The sequence below is a fragment of the Carya illinoinensis genome, chromosome 6 (assembly GCF_018687715.1).
Source record: "Carya illinoinensis cultivar Pawnee chromosome 6, C.illinoinensisPawnee_v1, whole genome shotgun sequence".
Lineage (NCBI taxonomy): Eukaryota > Viridiplantae > Streptophyta > Magnoliopsida > Fagales > Juglandaceae > Carya > Carya illinoinensis.
This window is the reverse complement of record NC_056757.1, coordinates 2947236-2963545: the sequence shown is the minus strand read 5'-3', so window position 1 is coordinate 2963545 and position 16310 is coordinate 2947236.

Sequence of the window (16310 nt, the reverse complement as noted above, 5' to 3'; positions counted from 1 at the left end):
CTTGTAAATATGAACTTACTTTATTTCCTCCTACACTTGTGAAATTAATCAGATCTCAAAACCATATATGTGAGGAGGATATATATATATATTAATTATAACCAAACCCACGAGAAGTACTACCATGATCATGATCATGATCATGATCACTACCTACATTGTCCTGATGATCCCATGGAAAATTTATCCAATCAGTAACAGCTTGCTGAAATATAATAGATCCCATATTGTCCTCCATGGCGTGCGGTGCAATGTAAGGATTGTGTTCATAATTTGTTGGGATCTGTTCAACAATATGATCCGATGGTGCTTCTTCTGTCACAGTTTGATCAGGGGCTTGCTCATGATATTGAGGTGATTCCATTGATGCTTTCGAAGCTTGATGATCAGGAGCTTTACTTTTAAACTCAGAGCTGGTTCCCGATCCTCCTGATGATGCTTTCTTCATCATGTTAGGTGAGCTTACTGATCCTTCTGCTTCAACAGTACCATGATCATCTGTAGTACTTCCACGAGTTCCAGATTTTTTGGAGCTTTTGTTTCCTAGAAATCAAAGAAAGAGGACCAAAAGTTAGATGAACACCTCATGCATGTGTACGTTACACACACACACACACACACACACACAATTCATGACCACGTATATATCACTAAGGCATACTGAATAAACGTTTGAATTTGAAGTTTTCCAATTACTGAAAACATGATATATTAAGGTTTGTGACATTTTAATTACCAGGTAGAAAGAATTTCTTCATCTTTTTCTTGCACGTACGAGAAGATCAATCAGATAGCTAGCTAGCTAGGGCCACAACATGAACAACGTCTTACTTGTAAAGAATCATGATTAGATTTCGCCTTTATTTATAATAATCGTTACTGCGGCCTGAAGCTAGCTGCATGTGTATATATGGATCGATCGCACGTGATCAAGTGAAGTAAATATAAATCTTACATGCATGCTTATGATATTCATCATCAATATTAGCATTAAGTTAGTTATAATAACAAAAATAATTAATTTCTAGCTAGCATGCCTATATATGATGAATTGCAGAAAATATATATACATGCATGCATGAGGCCGCATATCTTTATTGAGATCAATTTGGATATTAAATATTTTTATTTTTTATTCTACATTTAAGTTTAAAATTTACTATATACTTATGCACGCTTTTAAGTAATCTTTTATTACCTACATGCAAATTTTTATATATGCCCACTCTACATAAATCCTGACTTAATTCGTTCCTAGTGATCGAGATGCAGGGTCGCAATTAGAACCTAAAACATATCCACGCAAGGCTAATTCTAATTAATTAGTACATGAAATTAAACACATTAATTTTATATTTGCTCGATCGGGTATATATATGAAGAAATTTATAGGCCCAACTTTCTTATAAAACCGATTCAACAAGATAGGGTTACTCATTGCTTATAAACATGTTCATGATTTTGTCTACAGACAATATGAGATTTATTCCTTAACACCCTCTCTCACGTGTAAGCCAATAGTTTTTTGGCAATTATTATTGAGTAAGTAGTGTAGGTCTCCATTTATCCTTGTGGCAGATTCTGATACTAAGAAAAAAATTTATGGGCCTAACCCTTTCATAAAACTGGTTATACGAAAGATGGTCACTCATTATTTATAAACATATCTAAAATTTTGTCTACAGATAATGTAAGATTTATTTCTCAATAATATATTTATATTTCCTCAGGATTCCAGAGTAATGGCCAAGAAATATGCTAACTTAAAAAGAGATCAGATTGATAAACGAGCTTAAATTAGTTGACAGAATGTTTTTTTATCAGGTATAGTACACACTGTAAGTGACATACTCGATCGTTTGGCGATCGTAATTAAGAACACATGCATATATTATGATATACATAAGTTGGCCAGCCTCTAGCATGTTGACACATGATCGATCGGATATGCATATATGGCTGATATGTATGTTGATTCTCTACTAGAACCGAGAATATCATAAAGTACGTAGATTTTCAAACTGTTATATGGGCCGGGCCTAGAACTATAGGCATGGGCTGCTCGCAAAATCTTAAAAAATCACTTTTTTTTTTTTTTTTTCACAGTTTTAATATAAGAAAATGATAAGTTACAACTATTTTTTTATAATTATTTTACAAGAAAAAACCTATTTGAGCCCATATATTTTTAATACTCCAAAATCATGTTTCAATGATGAGAATGGTTAAGGTTGACATATCATATCATAAATAGTATTTTAATTATTTTATAAGTATAATGGATCCCACACAAATGGTGGATTTACATTCAGAGTATTCTCATCTTATTTTCTATAAAATTCTCTATAATTTAATTAAAAACTACATTCTCAAAATTTTTTTCTTAAAATTTATTCATCTTTCAAAAACATCATACATCACATTCCCTATTCTTTATCTATTATATTAAAATAATATTTCTCTATTATTTTTTTATTATTTTTTCTCTCACTTCCATCTACAAATTTAACTACTGACTCTTTTGTCTTATTTTCATATTTTCAAATATCACATTCTATTCCCATTAAAAAAATATATATCGTGTTAGAATCCTTATGCTTATCCTCTAATTCCTCCTTCACTTTCTCTTCTTTCCATCTGAAATCCCGTTTCCATTCTCCCCACTATGACTTTGTTTCACTTCCTTGCCCCGCCCAAGCAACGTCCACTTCCTAATTTTTTTTTTTTTCTCTCAATGCAACTCTTTCTCTTCTGCTTAACTCTCTCTCTTCCCCTCATCAACCCAACTTTTGCCTTTCTTAGTTCAGAGAGAAAATGCTCTACCTGAAGTCCATTGGCCTTGACTTTCTCTCCCTCATCAACCATCCATTATCCATTGAAAACTGAAGCTGCCAGTGGCAAAACTGGGCTGACTTGAGGCTGGTGATGACAGACCTGAGTTTACCCATAGTGGTGACTTCAGTTCATGGTGGATCTAGTGGTTCATTGAGTTTCATATAGTGGCATGCTCTGTTTTTGGATGGTTGGAACAGAGGAGAATTTGTTAGGTTTGCAGAGTTTCATGAGGTGGAGAAGGAAGGACACAACAGTGGCGTGGCTGAGGTCTGTGTAGTGCAGATGCCTGCATTGCAAGGGAGTAGGGGTCTAAAAGTAAATCAAAAAACTAGAAAACAGGCTTGGACAAGATCGGTTGGTTCAGTCTAGCTTTCGACCAGTTCGGTTACTTTATTTTAAAAATCAGTTAAATCTGGTCCGAAATCGATTTTACGTTTTCCAACACTGGAGCGGACTGAACCGGACCAGTTCACATATCATATATATTTTATTAATTTTTAATATTATATATAATAAATTTAATATTATATCTAATTTTTTTTATATATAATATATATAATTATGTATGAAATAATATATTACAATTTATAACATAACATTTTAATCTTAAACATGAATATTTATTTGATCATATATTTTAAATATAAAATATATATATTAAATAAATTTTATTGCTTAATAAATTGTCAATATATTTCATTTGATAAATACATTAGTAATACTAATATACTTAATATATTAAAATTAAAAAATAGGATCCAACCGGATCGGAATTGGTAAAACCGAATATACCAATTTAGGAGAATAACCGGTGCGTAATAAGTTTTTAAAAATGCAAAACCGATATATATCGGTTCAATCCTAAATTTTATTCAAAACCGGATTGAACCAGACCGATTACACCTTTGCGAGGGAGGAAAGATATGAACGAGGGTACCCAACTGTCGAGAGAGAAGAAATGCAGGACATGGACCAAAAATAAGATATGGGGATCTATTGTAGATCCCCAAATATGAGGAACTTCTGTAGCATCCGTAAATGTCATCCCCATTTTAGGGATCGGGATGGAGGGTGCTTTTTGTTCAAAATCCTAAAATTTTCCTTAAATTATAGGGATAATGGGAATATGCAGTATCCAATGTGAATGCTATCAGCTTATAGATAGAAAAATTTATTTTATAATCATATATTTAAATAGACAACATTTTGTAAAACAGAATTATAAAAATATCTTATTTTACAAAAATTATTTTCATTTAAAACAGAGTTATAAAAATATTCTAAAAGAATTCTATTCCTATCACTACTCGAAGCATATAAACTTCCATATTGTCATGTTATACCAACGGACATTTTTAATGATATTCTTATAAATTTTTCAAATAACTCAATAAATATTATAACATTCACTTATCTATTAATTTCTTTTTACCCTTAAATCCAAATATAAATTTGCTCAATTCAATCTCTTTTTGGTGACTTCCAAATTCGACATTTCTTCTGGATCTCTAGCTTATAATTCATGCATACATGCTTAATATATAAGTACTGCTTTCTCATGAGTTCTAAAACTTGGAGTGGAGTAGCATATTGAACCATGTAAATAATTGTCGTAAATAGTTAGTTTTACAAACCTTTAATTGTAAACATAGTTTATTGTTGCACGTGTGTTGCATGTGTATTCTTTTCTTGTATATATAGTTAGACTACTCTGTACATTTAGTTTTTATACTTTACATAATACAAAAGATTGAATTTCTCTCCATTTGTGTTCTTGAACCTTCTTGATCATTCTTGAGTTTCTTGAATATTTTGGGTGATTAGATCATCCCAAGATTAATTCTCCTACATGGTATTGGAAGAAATTTTTTTGATTCTCAATGGTTGAGTCTTCTATTTCAAGTATCAACCTTACGGACAATTCTTCCAGTCCGTACTTCCTTCATGATGGTGGCAATTCAGGCATTATTCTTGTTTCTCAGTTGCTTACTAGCAATAATTATAATTCTTGGAGCAAATCCATGAGGATTGCTCTCAGGGCAAAGAACAAATTAGGGTTTATTGACGGTAGCTTGACTTTGGCTCTGAATTCACCTAACCCTACGCTTGATGCTTGGCTTCATTGCATGACATGGTGTTTTCTTAGATTTTGAATTTCGTCTCCAAAATATTGCAACAAGTTGTATTTATATTGATACGGTTGCTATGCTATGGGCTGGTCTCAAAGAAAGGTTCTCACAGTCGAATGGGCCACAGATCTTTCTACTTCAAAAGGAAATTTCATTGTTACTTCAAGGAGACATGTCTGCAAGTGATTATTATAATCAGTTGAAAACCTTATGGGATGAATTGTCAAAGTTTAGACCATTATTGAATTGCGCCTGTGGTCCGAATTGCAATTGTGGTGTATTGAAAACAATATTAGAATACCAATAACAAGAGTATGTGATGAGGTTTTTAATGGGACTTAGTGATACATTTTTTAATGTTAGAGCCCAAATTCTATTGCTAGATTCCCTACACCCATAAACAGAGTTTTCTCTTTAATTTTACAAGAAAAATGCCATTGTAGCCTTCATGTTCCTAAATCTTCCAATTTGGAGTTCACTGTTCTTGCTTCTATTGCACATGATACTCAGAAGTCTAGTCCAAGATTCAAGTCATCTTTCCAAAAATCGAATCCCATTTGTAGTCATTGTGGACTGACAAGACACACAAGAAAATTTTTACAAACTATATGGGTATCCTCCTTGCTACAAGAATAATAAACCTAGAATCAGTTATGTTGATGGTAATTTGTCTGGTAATATTTCACAGGACAAACAAGTTAGTGAGACACTTTCCTTACCATTTAGTCAAGAATAATGTCAACAGTTACTTTATTTGCTTGAGATACATAATTCATCTAATAAGTTTGCTTGAGCTTATTTAGTAGATACCACATCTTGGCAAAATCCTCAGACCTTTTTCAATCAATCAGGTAAATCACTTTCTAACTTGACTTTCGATCCTTGCTTGTTTTCTACTAAGAAGTATCATTAAAATCTTGATATTCCATGGATTATTGACATTGGAGCTACTGATCATGTGGTTAGCTCAATGCCACTTCTTTCCTTTTACACCATTGTTCAATCAACTTTTGTTATATTGCCAAATGGTTACAAAGCACCAATTACACACATAGGAGTTGTTAAAATTGCAAATTCTTTGGTTCTTAACAATGTCATGTGTGTTTCCTTATTTTCCTTTAATCTCCTATTAGCTAGTAAACTTACCCATTCTTCTAATTGTTGTTTAATCTTCTTAAACAAATTCTACTTCATTCAGGACCTGTGTGCATGGAAGATGATTGGTCTAGGTGAATAAAGAAATGGTCTTTACTATTTGCTACATAATAAAGCATCAATATTTGATGTACCTGATTATAGTAAATCTTTTGTTTTACCTTCAGTTTGTACTTCTGATTCTGTTGATTTGGACCTATGACATTATCGCCCAGGTCATCCTTCTTTTATGAAACAAAGTCTGATACAAATGTTTTTTTTTTCTTGATGTACTCGTTCTAGGCATACAAACTGTGCTGTATGTCATTACTCAAAACAATCCAGATTGGTTTTTCCACATAGTGAATCTCATACTTCTTGTTCCTTTGAAAAAATCCATTGTGATATATGGGGCTCATTCTCTACTCCTACTTTAGGTGGTTTTCATTATTTTCTTACTATTATTGATGATTTTACAAGAGCTGCTTGGGTATATTTAATGAAAACCAAATCTGAAACTACAGCTAAACTCATTCTTACATTGCTTTTATAGAAACATAGTTTAGTTCTAAAGTGAAAATTATTAGGAGTAATAATGGTATAGAGATTGATATGTCTTCCTATTTTTTTGCTAAATGCATTATTCATCAAAAGAGTTGTGTAGCCACTCTTCAATAGAATGTATTGCACGTGACCTAAGGTTTCAAGCCTATTTACCTCTTTGTTTCTGGGGTGATTGTGTTTTAATAGTAGCCTATATCATTAATAGATTACCTACTTTTATTCTTTCTAACAAATCCCTTTATAAACTCATTTTTTCTCAAAAGCCCAATTATTCCAGCTTAAAAGTGTTTGGTTGTTTATGCTATGCTAGCACTCGTTTCTCAAATATCAAAATTTGATTTTAGAGCTAGGAAGTGTATTTTTCTGGGCTATCCCTTTGGTGTCAAATGATACAAATTGTATGATTTACACTTCAAATCTGTTTTTTTTTATCGAGGGATGTCATATTTTATGAACATCTCTTCTCATATAAAAATATAAAAATAGAAATAATCTTTTTTTAGATCCTAAATCAATCTCCTTAGATTTTTTTGTAATACTCATCCCTCATTATAATACACTTGAAGTTTGCTATCCCTTTAGTACTCCAGCAAATTCTAACTCACCTGCTGTGACTAATACACTTGCTGCTTCCCATCCCATTAATATTATAGAAAATTCATCTCATTCTGTACCAATTGATTAGTTCCAACAAATTTCAGATTCTAATCATTTTGCTAATAATCCTTCTATTAGAAGGTCTACTAGAATCAAACATCCATTACAATATTTGTAGCAATATCATTGTGATTTAATCACTTCTTATTCATCAAACTCTAATTCTTCCATTGCTATAGCTTCTCCCAAGGTAAGTACTCCTCATTCTTTGTCTACTTACATTTCTTATAACAAACTTTCTTCCACACATCGTGTTTTCACCATTAACCTCTCATTTTAGTTTGAACCTAAATTCTATCATCAAGCAATTAAATTTTCTCATTGGCAAGAGGCCATGATAGTAGAATTATTTGCTTTTGAGAAAAATAATACATGGGTTTTTATTGACTTGCCTCCTGATAAACATCCCATTGGTTGCAAATGGGTGTACAAAATTAAATATAAATCAGATGAGACCATTAAACATTATAAAACTAGGCTTGTAGCTAAGGGTTACACTCAACAAGAGGGGTTAGATTTTATTGATAACTTTTCTCCTGTGGCCAAGCTTATAAGTGTACATTGTTTACTAGCTGTTGCCTCTTCTTAGAATTGGTATTTACATCAATTAGATGTAGATAATGTATTTTTGTATGGAGATTGAATGAGGAGGGTATGGCAATAAGGAGAAGACTCGGATATGCAACTTAACTAAGTCATTATATGGCTTAAAACAGGCATCAAGGCAGGTGCCATAGCCGTCGCAAAGGTTCAAGCAAGGACTAAGTCGAAAACAAGGAAGAAGGAGGTCTTAAAATAAAAAGGGAGAGGTTTTAGAATTTCCAAGCGCCTACTCAGTTGAAGGGTCAGTTCAAGGTTAGCGTTCGATTGTGCACAATGAATAAATCAATGTATTTGCGGAAAATGGGAAGAGTCATTCCGTCTGACAGAGGAGATAGATAAACGAGATATCTTTTTTTTTTTTCCTCTAAAAAAAGAGGAATAGAATAGACATCCCCTTAGATGTCTATGTATCCTTTATCATCTCCTGATTTTTTTTTTTTAATATCGTTATATCTGCCCTCTCTAAAAAAACATGGACTAATATATAGTAGTTCTGTCACTTAGTTATGTTAGGCCTGACTTTTATTAACTCACTCTATTTGCTCCGTAGAAAACTAGCGCACTATGACACGTGGATGAACTCTGTGTCGCTGTATAAATAAGCCAATGGAACCCACACACGCAAGGCAACATGCTTACCTTATGAACCTTCTATGCCTGTGGGGGCTCGTGTAGTACTGATGTTGAGCCAGCTTGATCCAACCTCTGGATTCTGTCTTGAAATTTAGGTCCTTTGATGAGCACCAAAAATGCTGTTATGGGTCTCTTGAATGACCTTCTCTGCATCTTGGTTCGACAGACACCGCAGGAGCACGCCTTTTGATACTTACCTTTTCGTTCGAGTCATTTGGTAGTATCCTGTATTGGATAAAGTCGATGAAAGGGTATCTCGTCACTTTTTTTGGAAGGCGAGGTACTCATGTGTGATTGCGAATTCCACGGTAGCAGTAGTTCTAGCTCTACATTAGGAGCACGGGGGCTCTATCTATCTAAACTAAAAGAATTAACTAAAACTACATTTGACTGACTATACTACTCTTTGTCCCTCGTCGGGTGAGCCTAATATTCAAAATCACTCTAAAGGAAAGGAGGATACACGTCTTGGAGCGAATGACAGAGCACAAAAAGCTTTTTTTCTGGAGATGGAGAGAAAAGGGTATATGTTGATGATGTGATTGTGGCCAGCAATGATTTTAAAGTTGTCCAAGACATAAAATACATTCTCCATAGTGCATTTCATATTAAAGATGAAGATTTTAAATATTTCCTTGGATTTAAAGTGGCTAGAACTACTAAAGGAATTTCTCTTTGTCAAAGACATTATGTTTTGGAAATCTTGGCTGATTTTGATTTCCTTGGCCGTAAGCTAGCCAAAGTTCCAACGAGTTCTAACCTACGATTGACAAGAATTGATTCAGCACTCTTGGAAGATCCCATGGTTTATAGAAGATTGGTGGGGAGGTTGCTCTACTTGACAATAACAAGGCCTGATTTGGCTTATTCTGTACAAACTCTAAGTTAGTTCATGGATAAACCTACTCAAACACACTTGGATGCTGCACATCATGTCTTAAGGTATCTCAAAGGCACACTTGGTCAGGGAATTTTTCTGCTATCTTTTTCTTCTTTACACCTAAAGGCTTTTATAGATTCTGAATGAGCAACTTGTCCAGTATCTTAAAAACCAGTGACTGGATTTTATGTATTTTTGAGTGATTCTTTGATTTCTTAGAAATCAAAAAAGAAGAATATTGTTTCTAGATCTTCAGCTAAAGCTGAATATAGAGCATTAGCTTCAATTGCTTGTGAATTAACTTGGTTAAAGCAAGATTTTGAGATTACTCATATTATATGGCATTGTTATTTTGTGATAATAAAGCTGCAATTCACATAGTAACAAACCTTATTTCTCAAGAGAGAATTAAGCACATAGAAATTGACTGCCACTTGGTTCAAGAGAAGATACAATTCGGTGTGCTTAGAACTCAACATGTTAGTTTTCAGCATTAGCTAGCAAATACATTCACCAAAGTCTTGCCTCTTAGTCAGTTTCTCTATCTTATTTTCAAGATGTGTGTTTTTGACGTCCTTTATACTCCATCTTGAGAGAGACTATTGAACTATGTAAATAGTTAATTTTACAAATCTTTAATTGTAAATATAGTCTATTGTTGCACTTATATATGTTGCACATGTATTCTTTTCTAGCATATATAGTTAGACTATTCTCTACATTCACTTTTTACATTTTACATTTTACATAATACAGAAATTGAGTTTCTCTCCATTCGTGTTCTTGAACCTTCTTGATTATTCGAGTATCTTGAACATTTTGAGTGATTAGACCATCTCAGATTAATTCTCCCACACAACACGCCAGCACGTTTAGTAACGTCATATCGATAACCAAAGTTTGACAACGTGGCATCATGTGTCGATCAGCAGTTCATGAAGCTTGGCTGCCTGGCTGCCACCTCATCATGCATATAACTCGGAGGTAATTGAGACGTGCCATTCACGTGATATATATTTCGTGATGACAAAGCAAACTCGATCGATGAATATATATATATATATATATATATTATATGTATAGGAAAAAATATGAATTATTATTATTATTATAATATATAGTGACAATTTATATAGAGGAGGATCGAGGAGGAGGATGCGTACAAGGACGTTTACCAAAACCACAACAAACTGAGCCCAGCTGGCGTTTATGGAGTCGATCATCATCGTTTTGAAGTTATTGAAGTCATTAAATGTTTTCCAAATATCTTTAGAACATCACATGGCATGACTTGGAACGATTAACCTTTGACAAGTTAACCAATAACCTTTTATATAAAGCTAGATGATCTGATTTTCGATTGAGAAGCAGTACAACACCTCGATCCTGCAAGTCTACTCAGAAGTCTACTTCGGTCTTCTAATATGTTTATTTTTATTTTTATTTTTTAATTTCAGCCAATAAAAAATTGCTCAATTATATGATATTCACAATAAATGCAGGACCAATAAATGCAACCGGAAATCCGGTTTTCCGGATTCCGGGCCGGACCGGTTTTTAACCGGTCTGGATGAACAGCCCTAATTCTATTAATTATACATATATTAATAGATGCATGATCTAGTACAAACATACTCTTCTGACATATATAGGATCAAGAAATGATGAATCCGAGCTAGCTGTAGACATGCTTGGAACTTTGGTGAGCATGCATATATAGCGAACCTAGAATTAAGATAAAAATTAGACGTACGTACGTGTGTGTGATATAATGTTGAAGATGATATATAGTCATGATCATCTTGTACAATTGAGTGCGCAAATTAATTATCAAAAAGCAATGTTTTCAATTCCTAGCTTTATGTTTCGGTATTGGAATTTTCCATTCGGTACACTATACAACCTTTGAATTTAGATGACATTTTTACAGATTTTAAATCTAGATCACATTCATATAATATTAAAATGGAAAAGAATTTTGTATAATTTAATTTTTTTTATAACTTTAAATATGCACGTCCCCCATTCTTTCTTCTTAAATCTCATTATTTTTAATAATTTATTGACTAGTTATTTTTTTAATTTTTTTTATGTAAATTCAAGTTTGTGATTTTTTAATATTTTCTTTTGATATCAATTAATATGATCTCTACCTTTTTTTAGAGAAATGTGTTCAACGTAGTATATATATTCATTTTAAAAATCTTCAATTCTTACATATACATATACATATACATATATATATATGTATATATACACACAAATACATATATAATATTACATATATATTTATTTTATTAATTATAGTTTATATATATGTAGCTAATTTCAAAATGGTATATTAGAATACACTAATATCAAAATATTTTATTCCAACATTTAAAAATGAAATTTAAAACATTATAAAAAGTTAAAGTTTATAATATAAATCGTCCATTTGGAAAGTTTGAATTGCAATAAGTTTAAATTGTAGATTAATTAGTAGCTAGCATGTAATTAAGAAGGAAAAATTTAGTTACAAGTACAACTACGTACTAATATATACATTAATCTAATATAATTGATTAAAATATAAATTTTATTAAAAATAATATTAATTTAAATTTTAAATATAAACAAATTAATATTAATATATAGATTAATATTTAACTTTAGTTATACATAATATAATTCTTAAATATCCCTTTCTTTCAAAGCCAAGAGAGAGAGCGCGCGCGCTACGACTCTTGCGTATGATTCCGTCATAGGTATTTGTGCTCCTTAATTGACGTTATGTAGTTTAATTGGGTAGTGATGTTATGTTGTGTTTCATTATTACCCTGATTCAGCTGCATGCAATAAAGCTTCCAAATAAAAATTAAAAAAAAAAAACCTGCGGGCAATATGGCTTTAGATGCAATTAATCTGCACATTCACATCAATAATTGCGAAACCGTGTTGCAATATTCTAAATATATGGACCACCTCATTATATTCTACTTACCTAGCAAGGATTCATTTTATAATTTATGCACAGCCTTTCTTCTCGTACATACGTATGTATAAGATCAATTATTATAAATATAAAGAGATTATATAAAATAAATTTACAAATTAGTGTAATTTCATAAAATCATTTAAATATCTTTTATAATAAAAGAAACTTTATAATCTAATGTATTACGTCTAATTACATCATTTTATAAATTTATTTTTATATAATATTTTTATAATTAAAGTATTTATATATATATATATAAATGCAAGTTACGTGTATTTATTTATTATTTTAAAATGAATACAAGACCTGCACAATAGTACCATGGCTCGTTAACTCCGATTCATGCCAAAGGAGAGCATTATTGGAAAATATATCTCCATGGAGCGGATGCAACTTGCATAGAAGAATCACCTAAACCACATTTATTTCGCAAAAAAAAAAAAAATAATAATAATAATAAAAAGAACACTTCCCCCACGAAATATGGTAGAAATTAATCAATATTCCCTAAGTTTTGTTGTTTTATTTTTCAAATGATATATATAATTGTAGCCTCATGTACGTACAGCTTGCTTGCTCTAAAATCTTTAACGCGGGAGGTTTGGCAGCTACCCCGGGCAATGATTGTCACAGACTATATATTAATTCTATTAATTATAAATGTGAGTTCCATTAAATGATTTAAGCCTTCTTGCACAGATACGTACAAAAATCTATTTAATTCCATGGCCTATCACCATTCGATTTCGAGGGGACCATTTTTGCATGCATAATTATCATGGGAGAATTTTCTAGATGATCATCGATAACATGACCTGGCCTGCATCCAATTCAACTTTGTAGCTTTAGTTAAGTGGAAGTACCACCAGGATGCAAGTTGTATTCATAATATTAATATATATATATACTGTAAGAAAAATCATACATGTATAACTCTTTTTATAACCTAATTTTTCTATTTTAAAATGATGATATTTATGTTAATTACTGATGATCTGTCTGGATCTATAGTGTTTTCATGGTAGAAAATGATTGAAGACAGATGGGCTCCAGAACATTAATAATCACTACAAGAAATCGTAGTTTTACCGGCGATTTTATAATCGCCGCAATAGGAAACGCTGCTATATCTATATGTTTGCCTGCGATTAGAAACGCGCCGGGGTATTCTACAAATAATCTGGCGCCACGTAATTAAATATTTTTAGCGGCGACTACAAACTATATTACAACGACCTTATACGCCGCAACATCCCATAAATTAATTTAAGGTCAGGATAGGACCCAGGGCGCCAAAACTGTTTCCCCCCAAATTATTTCCCCCGCCCTCACCATCGCACGACCATCTTCGGAAGATCGAAGTGGATGAATCAGTGACCAAAAATCTCCCCCGGCAACCTCCCCCGACTGAAACCCCGCCTCATTGGTGCCCATTTTCCCTTCCTCGTTGACCCACACCGGTGTTCTCCTTCCCATTCTAAAGCTTCTCCTGTTTGAGCTTCGCTCCAAAATTCCACCGGTGTTTCAGTCCGTCGTCTGCACACGCCGGCTGCCGAGGAAGAAGGCCAGTCGTTTCTCGTCGCTTTAGATGAAAGGTTAGCCATTTTTGAGTTGTGGCTTCTTCTTTGTACTTGTGATCACTGCCACTTCTGTTAGGGTTTCTATATCTGTCTAGAATGACATATGTCAATGCTAGCCATGATTTTAATAGGGAAAATTAACCTGCTGTTCGAAAGAGTCTGTCCTATTTCTTTTCTTAATGAGTCGTATTTTATTTGGCCAATGTTACGTGTTGCCATGATGTTTTGCTTTAGGAAGCTGTAAAAACCAATCTATATATATTATGTACACCTTGTGTCAAAACCAAAATACTGAAATAGCTAGGAAGTATTTTCAAGCTGGAAATTATTAGAATTTTAGGGAAATCATCTAGTTATTATTGTTAAAACCAATCTATTTTGTTTAAACCAATCTACTTTTATTTTTTAATTTGTTTAAACTCAGGTTCTAGGGTCTGGCCCCTGTGTCAGGTAACTATATAATTTCGCCGGTTGTGTCACTAGACTTCAATTTAATTGTTTGGATGGCTTTTACTAATGTGTTAGTGATGTTTGCAGATAAATATATTTTCCAATTTTTTTGCGATATTTAATTTGCATTCTCTTTTTGTAAATAGGAGTATACAGTGCACCCTACAAGCATCTTCCGTGGGTTATTTTCCTTCCCTTCTAAATCTTCATTTTCCTTCGTGGTTGTTTGGTGATTTCCTTTGTGGTTTGTCTAGTGATTTCTTTTTGAGAGCTGATTCCTGATTTTTATGTTTAGAAAATCTGTCTCAAGTTGTGGGTTTATGTGTCAAGTCCTTTCTCCTTTGCTAGCTTACACTCGAATTCAGACTTCATTCATCAACTTTAACTCATAAGCATGCAACATGTTTCAAATTTGAGCCATTTTTTAGTGGTGGCTTCTTCTTTGTACTTGTGATCAATGCCACAAGTTGTGGGTTTGATTATCTGTCTACAATGACAAAAAATCATGCTAGCCATGATTTTAATAGGAAAATCTAAAGTGGCAATTGACCGAGTCTGTCCTTATTACTTTTCTTAATGAGTCGTGTTTTACTTAGAACTTTACGTGTTGCCATTACGTTACAAAATGTAAATGTTGCGTGTCAAAATTTGTTGAAGCATTTGTAACCTATGCTGTAAAGGCATAGGATAAGCTTGCACTATAGAGGGTTGCTCATGAAAATCGCCTGCAGTTCTACTACTGTCAATCTGGTTTTATTTACTCATTCAATCAGCTAATTACTGCTAAGTTTTCAAGCATATATATATATACTTGAAATTTGGTCAAGGCTTGGTAGATTTATTCATAAACATGGAGAGGACTAGCTAGCTATAGTCTTGGATACTCAACTTGTGGTCACCTGAGTACGAAACTCTTCTGATATTGGTGGGCTGAATCAAAAGAGAGAAAATGAGCCCAATGAAATGCAGTCTTCCACTAAAATGATGATGTCTTTCTAATGCCATTTGAGCCAACACCCTATTGATGCAAATGCCCTCTCTCTCTCTCCAACTGGGGTTGGGTCAGGTTTAGTCATGAGTGGAACGAATGGTCAATTGAGTTAGACAGATTTAGATGTAGTCTTTCTTTTCTTGTCATTCTATTGTTCTTTTTCTGTTCCGTTTTCCTTTTTCTCCAATTCCCTAAAATTCTGTCTGCTTCTAGTTGGAGGCTTACATCTTAACTTATTCCTGTCGACTTGTACCTGTATATTATACCACACAAAAATATCATTAAAAGATGTCATTAATGTTGCTCTTAACTGGACTTATAATTCTGAGATTTTGTTCCCTGCCACTTGATTCAATTGTACCCAAAAGCCAGTGAATATCTTCTTTTCATTTTCAATAAACTACTTGGCTAATCCAAATCTGTATTCTTATTGGCAAATCTGATTTGATTTTTATTATCAGACTAAGGTAAGATGGATTCCTACCTCACCCTTCCTACCACTATGTATACTTTAGATAGACATTTACCAGCACTAACTACATCATTAACTACTGTAACTTTATCCATCTTTTCTTATGTTTCACAAACCTATGAACTATGACTTTTGTATAAGCTGCATCATTGCAATCATGTGTTTCTTTCAGTTTGTCAAAGATTGCAAATAAGGCCACTATCGTGCCAGGGAATACAAATTAGTTTCAACGATTTCTACTATATTCGCTGCTATTTGCTATTAAACAGCTTTGTCTCATTTATATTATTTCGTAAGGCCTGTGACAGGGTTTTCTTTTTTTAATTTATTTTTTTTTTATTTTTTTTTATTTCCCCTCATTTTCCTTTCCTCTGCCTTCAGCCTAAACTCGTGCTTAATTAC